Here is an 8,643-nt window from a genome sequence, read left to right on the forward strand (position 1 = left end):
AGTGGGAATGGGAGTAAGGGAGATGGATGGAAGAGAGAGGGAGGGAGGGAAGAAGAAAGGCTAGGAGTTGGAATGAAGTATTTTGGGGAGGCAAGTTAACACAGCCCCATGATGCTCCAGTGTTTAAATGCATGGTCAATTTTCAGAGCAGAAAAAATCTTAGCCTACTTACTCTTAAGAAAATGGATCATATGATCACAATCCAAAGCTTCAAGACACTTTAAAAAACACTCCATCTAACCATCTCATTTTACAATTAAGGAAACTGAGGCACACGATTAATGAATAACATAAACCAGTAATTCATTAGAGATTGTGATATTGAATAATTTGCAGCTATGCAGTATCACCAAAGGAATATGAATATTTAAAAAGGCAGGCCTTTTTTTTCAGGGGGAAGCTTGGAGGGGAGGGTGTTCATTAAAGCACTATGTGGAGCAGCAAGATGGTACAGTGGATAGAACACCAGCCCTGGAGTCAAGAGGCCTGAGTTAAAATTCAGCCCTGTGTGTGACTCTGAGCAAGTCACTTAATTCTGAATGCTTCGGAAAAAAGTATTAGGCTATTTCTCCAAAAAACCAGCATGCTCTTCTTCTTTACAGATCTGGGCCCAATGCATTACCTATCCACCATGTCTGTCAGGGAGACATTCCTCATAGAATGTAAGAGGGCAGACATTGTTTCACTGTGGTCTTTTTGTCTCTAGCACCTAGCACAGTGCCTTGAATATACTAAATGACTGACATTTTTGTAGAATTATTTTGAGCATATATATTGATGAATGGAGTCAGCTAGATGGCTCAGTGGACCTCTGGACCTGTGGTCAGGAGAACATGAGTTCAAATACAGTTTCAGACTAGATTCAAATCCAGGGTCAGCTGTGGGACCCTAGACAAGTAACTTAATTTCTGCTTGTCTTAAACTACTGGTGAAGGGAATGGCAAATTACTACAAGATATCTTTGATGAGAAAAGCCCATAAAAGGTCACAATAAATTGGAAACAACTGAACAACAACAACAACTAAAATTAATGGATCAACTCTCTGGTTTGTCCTTCAAACTCCATATCACAGTTTGGACAATAGGTCATCTTCACCTATTTTTTTCCTATGTGCATATTTAGGCTAAACTATTTTCAATGATTCTAGATCTCATTTAGGTGGCAGATTTACTCATGTAGGCTGTAACATATTGCCACTAAAGAATTACTCAAGAGAAATGACATAAAAGAGCATTTTCAGAGAAATGTGTGGCTGGCAAAATAGGAGGGTTGGTCATATATCAAGAGCAAGGTTAACCAATGGTCAACCAGTATTTACACAATAGAAAAAGATCTAAGAGGAAAGCCCTTGATGGGCAGGCTCACTTGGAGAAGATAGGAGAGAAAATGGACAAGAGGTACTTAGGATAGGGAGATGTAAATGGGCTGGGATTTGAACTTCTGGAGGGAGTGCTTACATCTATGAGACCACATCTATGAGACTAATTAAAAAATTAGCCTTCACATGATTAAAAGACAAAAAAAGTGGGAAAGAAATCTGCCATCTCTGTCTCTACAAAAGAAAAGTATAAAGTTCAAAGACATTTCTCTTTCATCCAGTTTTCTTCAATAATAACCATCTCAAATCTGACACTTACGAATTGCCTGACCTTGGGCAAGTAATTGTATCTCTTTAGGTCTTAGTTTCTTTATCTTTAAAAGTAGCATGATGCTATTTGCAGTAGGTATTTCACAGTTGTTTAGAAAAAAGATACCTTGTAAACTTTGAAGCATCTAAATGGGAGTTATTATTGTGAGCTAGTGAGCTCCCCTCCATTAAATCCTACTCTATTACCTCATCATGCTGTGCAAGGAGTCCTAGGTTCCTGAATCCAGTAAAATGTTTCCTTAAAGGTAGGTGGCATTTCCTTTTTATTTTTGTTTTCCTGGGATACCTACAAGATCATATGGCATATTATTGTTGTTGTTCAGTCACTTCAGTCATGACTGATTCTTTGTGATCTCATTTCGGCTTTTCTTGGCAAGGATACTGTAGTGCTTTGCTGTTTCCTTCTCCAGCTCATTTTACAGATGAGGAAACTGAGGCAAACAGGATTAGGTGATTTTCCCAAGGTCACACAGCTAAGAAGTATTTAAGTCAGTTTTGAACACAAAATCAGTCTTACAGACTCCAAGTCAGGCACTCTATCCACTGCACCACCCAACTGCCTCTATGGCATATAGCAGGTGCTTTAAAACTTTTTGTTGAACTCCATCCAGGAGTCCACATCACAGTCTACCTATGCCTTCTTATAACATAGGAAACTCTTTTCTATTTTCTCTCATAAGTTCTTTACAAAGAGTTCAGTCATAAATTCTCTTTATATTGGGTAAATGAAAATTGTGCAAACACACCAACGGAGTGGTCCAGCTATCCAATGGCTAACTCTTTCTCTTCATATATGAATAAAATGTGATGTCATTAGAGTACATGCTCTGGTGGTAGATCCTACCAAGCTTCCAATCTATCTCTATTAGAGTCTTGGGTAGAAGTCATTATTGTAGCAGGAACAGATTAGTCAGAGGCTTATCACTAGAACACAGTGATCGATTTTTTGGCCACAAAAATCTCCCTGATTATCACTACTAAATTATAGAAGGTTTGAGATCTAAAGTAAATACCTACACCAATAAAAGTATAGATTCTTAAAATTATTGAAAGAAGTGATTTTTCCTTCACTAAGGAAGCTTCAAGCAGATGTTGAATGATGACTTTTGGGAAGTATTGTAGAGTGGATTCCCCTTCAAGTGTGTGCTATTCCATTAAGGTCATTTCCAACTGGAACATGTTCAAAACAGGGAGAGTGTGGGAGCCCAGTAGAAGGATTAGCTGAAGAAACTTGAGAATTCTTACCTTGGAGAAGAGAGAGCTCAGGGAATTCATATCATTAGAAAGCAAGCTATTAGGGAGTAGGGATTATTTCATTCTTTGTGTTTCTATCCTTAGCTCTTGGTACAATGCCTGGCTTCCTTAATTCTAGTGTTGATGGATTGATTGATATCTTCAAGTATCTGAAGGACTGTCTGTTGCAAAAAGGGATTAGCCTTGTTTTGCTTAGTCTCAGAGGGTAAAATTAGGAGCAATAGGCTGGAAATTCAGAAAAGCAGATTTCTACTCTACATAAAAGTAAACTTTCTAACACTTAGGGCTATCAAAAGTAGAATGGTCTGCCTTAGGTGATGGATTTCCTGTTAACAGATACCACTTCCACCTCCATCGCAGGATGGAAGAATCCTTGTCAGAGATTTATATAAAGATAAGTAGGTCTACATGATATCTAAGGTCTCTTTCATACCTAAAATCCTGTGATTTTATAGTTTCAAGGGACTTTGCTCTTTTATTCAATATTTATTATGTATTCTAGACTATAGGAAGAGGAGAAAACTAACTGTCAAAGTTTAGATAAGACAAAGTTTAGATCTCATGTAACTGATAGCATGAGTTGTTGAGTCATTTTTCAGTCACAAATGATTGTTTGTAATCCTGTTTGGCAAAGATATTGGGATGGTTTGTCATTTCCTTATCTTGCTCATTTTACAGACAGGAAAACCGAGACAAACAGGATTAAGTGACTTGCTCAGAGACACACAGCTAGTGTCTGAGGCTGGATTTGAACTCAGGTCCTCCTGACTTTAGGGCCAGCATTCTATCCACTTCACCACCTAGTTGTCCCAAGGAGCTTTCATTTTACCAGGAAGAAGAAGGAGAAGGGATATAGTCTATATAAAAAAATTAATCAGAAAAACAGGGAAGAATGGAGGAAAAAGAGAAAGATTTAAAAACTGAAAGTGAAGGAGGGGATCAGAAAAGACTAAAGAAAGGAGATAAACTTCAAAAGATAAAAAAGATGCTCAGAGGAAAAGGAAGTACATTCCAGTCTTGGGCCATGGTTGGTACAAAGGAGTGGTCAGACAAGTGGAAAAATCAGGAGGAAGTAGGGCCTCAAAAGCCAGGGGAAAAGAGACTATTTGGGAAGTATGAGTGTTCAATAATATGAAAAACTTCGAAGAGGTCAGAAGATGAGGGTTGAGAAAAAAGCTATGATATTTTGGTAGTAAAAAGATGATTGGCAGCCTTAAAGAAAGCAATTTCAGGAGACCAGAAGGGATTGAATTACATATTTCAGAACGCTGACAAATACTAGGGGTTAGGGGTGAGTGGTAGTGGTAGGGAAGTAGAAACTATGATTATTCTTTCATGGGGTTCAGCAGTGAAAGGAGAAAAGATAAGCGTATGACAACTATAGGGGATGGAAGGGTACAATAATGATTTTTTAAAAAATTAGGTAGAACTAAGCATGTTTGTAAGCAGCAATCTATCAATCAATCAACATACATTTATTGGGCAATTGTTTGAGTTTTCATGGCCAGAGTGACCTTAAATAGCAATTGTTTCTATTCTGACCAGAAACTCTGAGCGTCTATATTTCTCAGACTGATTCTTTTTTGAAGCCCTCCTTTAGTCTTAATTCTTACTTAGGCTTTAACTACTGAATGGGCATTGCCTCGGACAAACTGAGACACTGGAAAAACCTTAGATAAAAAAGACCAGTCTTCCTCTGCATCCAGAGCTATCGACAGTCATCTTGACCTATGTCTTGCCAAAGGACTCCAATGTCTAGAGGAGAGACTGAGACTAATGACTTCGCATAGCTTTGCCTCACTTAAATTTAATTCATTTGCAAGACAAGACATCAGTTTCTGCTGTCTTTGGTCCTCTTTGAGAATTAACAACAAAACCAAATAATAAATAGTAGGTACCTACTATTTGCTAGGAATTGTACTAGGTGCTAAGAATACAAATACAAATATTGATAGCTAATCTTTATACAATTCTTTGAGAGTCAGTTCATTATCCCCATTTAACAGATGAGGAAGTAATTGAGACAAAGAGTAAAGGGTTTACTGAAGGTTGCAAAGTTGAGTATCTGGGGACCCAAATCCAGCATTTTAGGCACTGAATTACCTAGCCTATTTTCAAGGAGACAATATTCTATTGGGAGTGACATCCTAGGCAAATCCAACAAAGGAAATTGAAAATGAGTATGGGACAACATGACAAATATGGAAATATGTTTGAAAGGACAACAAGTGTTTAGCCTTTATCAGATTGCTTGTTGTTCTAGGGAGGGGGAAATGAGGGAAAAAGTTTGGAACGCAAAAGTCTTACAAAAATGAATGCTGAAATCTATCTTTACATGTATGTGGAAAAATAAAGTACTATTGAGAAAATAAAAAAAAAAAAAAAGAAACTGAGTGTGAGAGAGGAAATAATCAAAGAAGCACTAAATGGTACAGTGGATAGAGTGCTGGACCTGGAGAGGGGATGACTTGAATTTAAACCTGACTTCAGACACTTACTTGCTATGTGAGCCTAGGCAAGTTACTTAATCCTGTTTACCTCAGTTTCCTCATCTGTAAAATGAACTCAAGAAGGAAATAGCAAACCACTCCAATATCTTTGCCAATAAAACTCCAAACAGTGTCATGAAAAGTTGGACATGACTGAAGAACAACAACCTCTGGGATGGGGTTAGAGAGCACAGTTATCCAGGTTGGTGTTGCTTAGGAGAAAAATGACTTCTTTTTTACAGTAAGGAGAAAAGGAGAAGATAGAAAAAGGAGAAGAATGTAGAGGTTTTAGATATGACCTTGGTTCCAGTCCTGGCTCTGAAACTTACTTGGTACAACAACCTGGTCAAATCATTGAACTGCTCTGAGTTTCAATTTCCTTCTGTATGAAATGAGAATAGACAATATGGTTATATTATCACTCTGTCCTCATTTATACAGAAGGAAACTAATAATAGAGATTTGGTCTCAGAGTTAGAAAGACTAGAATTCCAAGTTTTGCCTCTAAAACAAACAGTATATGATCACTGAAGTCACTTCCCCTCTCAGTGGTCTATTCCCAATCCCCAATAGCTTTCTTTGCCTATAAATAACAGATGAATTTCTGTTTTATTTTGCTAGAAGAAACTTTTATACTCACAGTTCCCTACATTTGATGGAATAACAGGTTTGGACCATCCGAAATGATAATAATAATATATTCATTTCTGTTGTAAAAGGTTATGAAATGAAAGGTCCTTTGTAATCCACATATATATGAATACATATATACATATATCATGTAAAAATATGAAATAAGACTATTGTCTACAAAGTGACAATACTTGTTTACACCAAAACTCCTCAGACAAGCTACCCCCTCCTCACTTCAATTCTGTTAGGCAGGAATTTATTGCCTTTGAAGAAGTGAGCTGACTGACTCCTCTTGACCTAATCTACTCCTGCCTGAGCTAAGGCAGGGAGCCAAGGATGGAACCTCAGAAGCCAATTCTGTCTTCCTCAGCAGAGCCTGGGGCTCAGTGGGCTGCCCTTTTCTCTGTCTGTGAAGTCACTTAACTCTGAGTTTCGCTTAACCCTGGGTTTCAGAGGTGAGTGCAGAATGTGCAGATTAACAAACACATCCAGAAAGATGATTTCTGAAGATAGATGATGACAATAATAATTATATCAGAAACTTCTAACTTTCATGTACTATCAGAAGACAAAGTGATAAATATGTGAACAGACAATTTTCAGATGAAGAAATTAAAACCATTTTTAGTCATATAAAAAAATGCTCTAAATCACTACTGGTCAGGGGTACCACTACACACTTCTCAGATTGGCTAAGATGACAGGAAAAGATATGGGGAGGGGATGTGGGAAAACTGGGGCACTAATATATTGTTGGTCAAGGTATAAACTGATCCAACCATTCTGGAGAGCAATATGGAACTATGTCCAAAGGGCATAACAGGCCAGAATGCTGTTGGTGAGCGTATGGGAGATGAGTTTACATCCTCACATTTTTATTCCAATGTGAAAAGCAGTTATATTATCCACTTATGCAATGATTTGTAGAATGTTAAATACCCTAGAGCAATTAAAAGACCTACTTTGTTCTAGAAACATTTCTATCTGAACCCCACTGAAAAACATGAAATGATGATGTTAATGATGCATATTTCTAAACAAACAACAAAGATAATTCATAAATCATATTGCATTATATTTAAATAACTTAGCACCAATAATACGAGGAGGTAATTTCTAAGCTAGTAAGTAAAATGTCTATTATCACCTGCTAATTAAAATGGCAAAGTCTCTCTCTCATCCTCAGCCAGGCTGAGTCTCTCTAGCAATCTCTCTGGTGCTCAACAGTTACTCACAAGCCACTGAAGCTTCAAGGTAGTTTCAGAGGCTATCACTTCTGTTCCAGGTCTAGTTCCTTCAGGCCACAGACTGACATCTACACCTTTTACAGATACAACAACCGGGAGGAAATGCTCCAACTCGGTTTCACTTCAGACGAGGAAACCTAAAGCTCCTCATCCTCACTCCAGAGACAAACCAACCAAAAGAGATGAAGAAGGAAGTTTCTCTGACCACCTGGATTTTTCCCTCCCATTTTTCAGTGACCGAGGAAGAACAAATGGAAGCTGCAGAGGCAGAGGGGGATTGAGGTTGTGTTAATTCTCCAAGTCCTCTGAGGGGACCTCGATTGCCAGAGACCTAAAACCTCAGGGTCTCGGGGCTGCTTTCTTGCCCACTTCAACCAGCTGACTTTGTGAATTAGGCACAAGTGGACTCTGTGTCATTTCCAGGGCTGGCCCATTCTAAACAGGCCGGCTCCTGATTTGTCTCCAGTTGTTTCTGTCAGTCTAGTCTCTCCTTTGTCTCTTGGGGCCCAGTCATTACACACAGCCTTGCTCCAGGCACGTATTAAATATGCACCTCCAGTCCTGGTTAAAAAACATCAACTAATCTCATCAGAGGCCAGAGACCTCCAGATATGTAAATCTACATCTGTTCCTCTTCAAAAGGAAAGATTCTCCCAGAGCAGTCTGGGAACAACATGTGCCCCATCTCCAGCTCCCCCTGAACTGGAGAAGGAGCTGACAAGGCAGGCAAACTCCCGACATTCAAAGATGGAGAAATCACACTTAATGGGATTCACTGTTTTGCTTTAAGGAGCAATTAAGGAAGAGGCCAAACAGTGCTTGCCCTAGGCTGTTGGTTCCAACTGGGGCCTCTGGAAAGTGACAATTTTCAAGTCCAGCATGTTCCTATGTACGAAGATAGAAAGAGCAATAGGTGACTACTTGGATCAAGATTTGTGGAGCATGAATTCACTGGACCACATTGTTGATTGGCTCACCATCTTTGTGTGAATAAGACATTCCAAGTGAGAGTAACTTCTCTGAGGGCAAGAAGTGATCCCTTTCTCAGGGTCCCCCTGAGCTCTTAGTAAGTAGAGGGCCTGCTAGAGTCCCAGCAAATTGGAATGAACGCTGGTTTTGAATAGGGATTCTTTCTTCTCAATTCTATCCTTAGGGCCTAGCCAAGGACCTGGAACATACTAGGCACTTACACATTTGGTGATTGATGGAGCAAAGACTTGTTGAAGTAGATTACTAATTTCTTCCCCCTTTAAAAACTGACTTTCTGATTTTCCATTTTCCTAAAGCTTACATTCAGCAGGGGAAATTCTACCTATTGGGATCATAGATAGAATTACAGATTTAGAGTTAGAAAGAAATTTAAAGTTCAT

The sequence above is a fragment of the Sarcophilus harrisii genome, chromosome 2, assembly GCF_902635505.1.
Source record: "Sarcophilus harrisii chromosome 2, mSarHar1.11, whole genome shotgun sequence".
NCBI classification, from domain to species: Eukaryota; Metazoa; Chordata; class Mammalia; order Dasyuromorphia; family Dasyuridae; genus Sarcophilus; species Sarcophilus harrisii.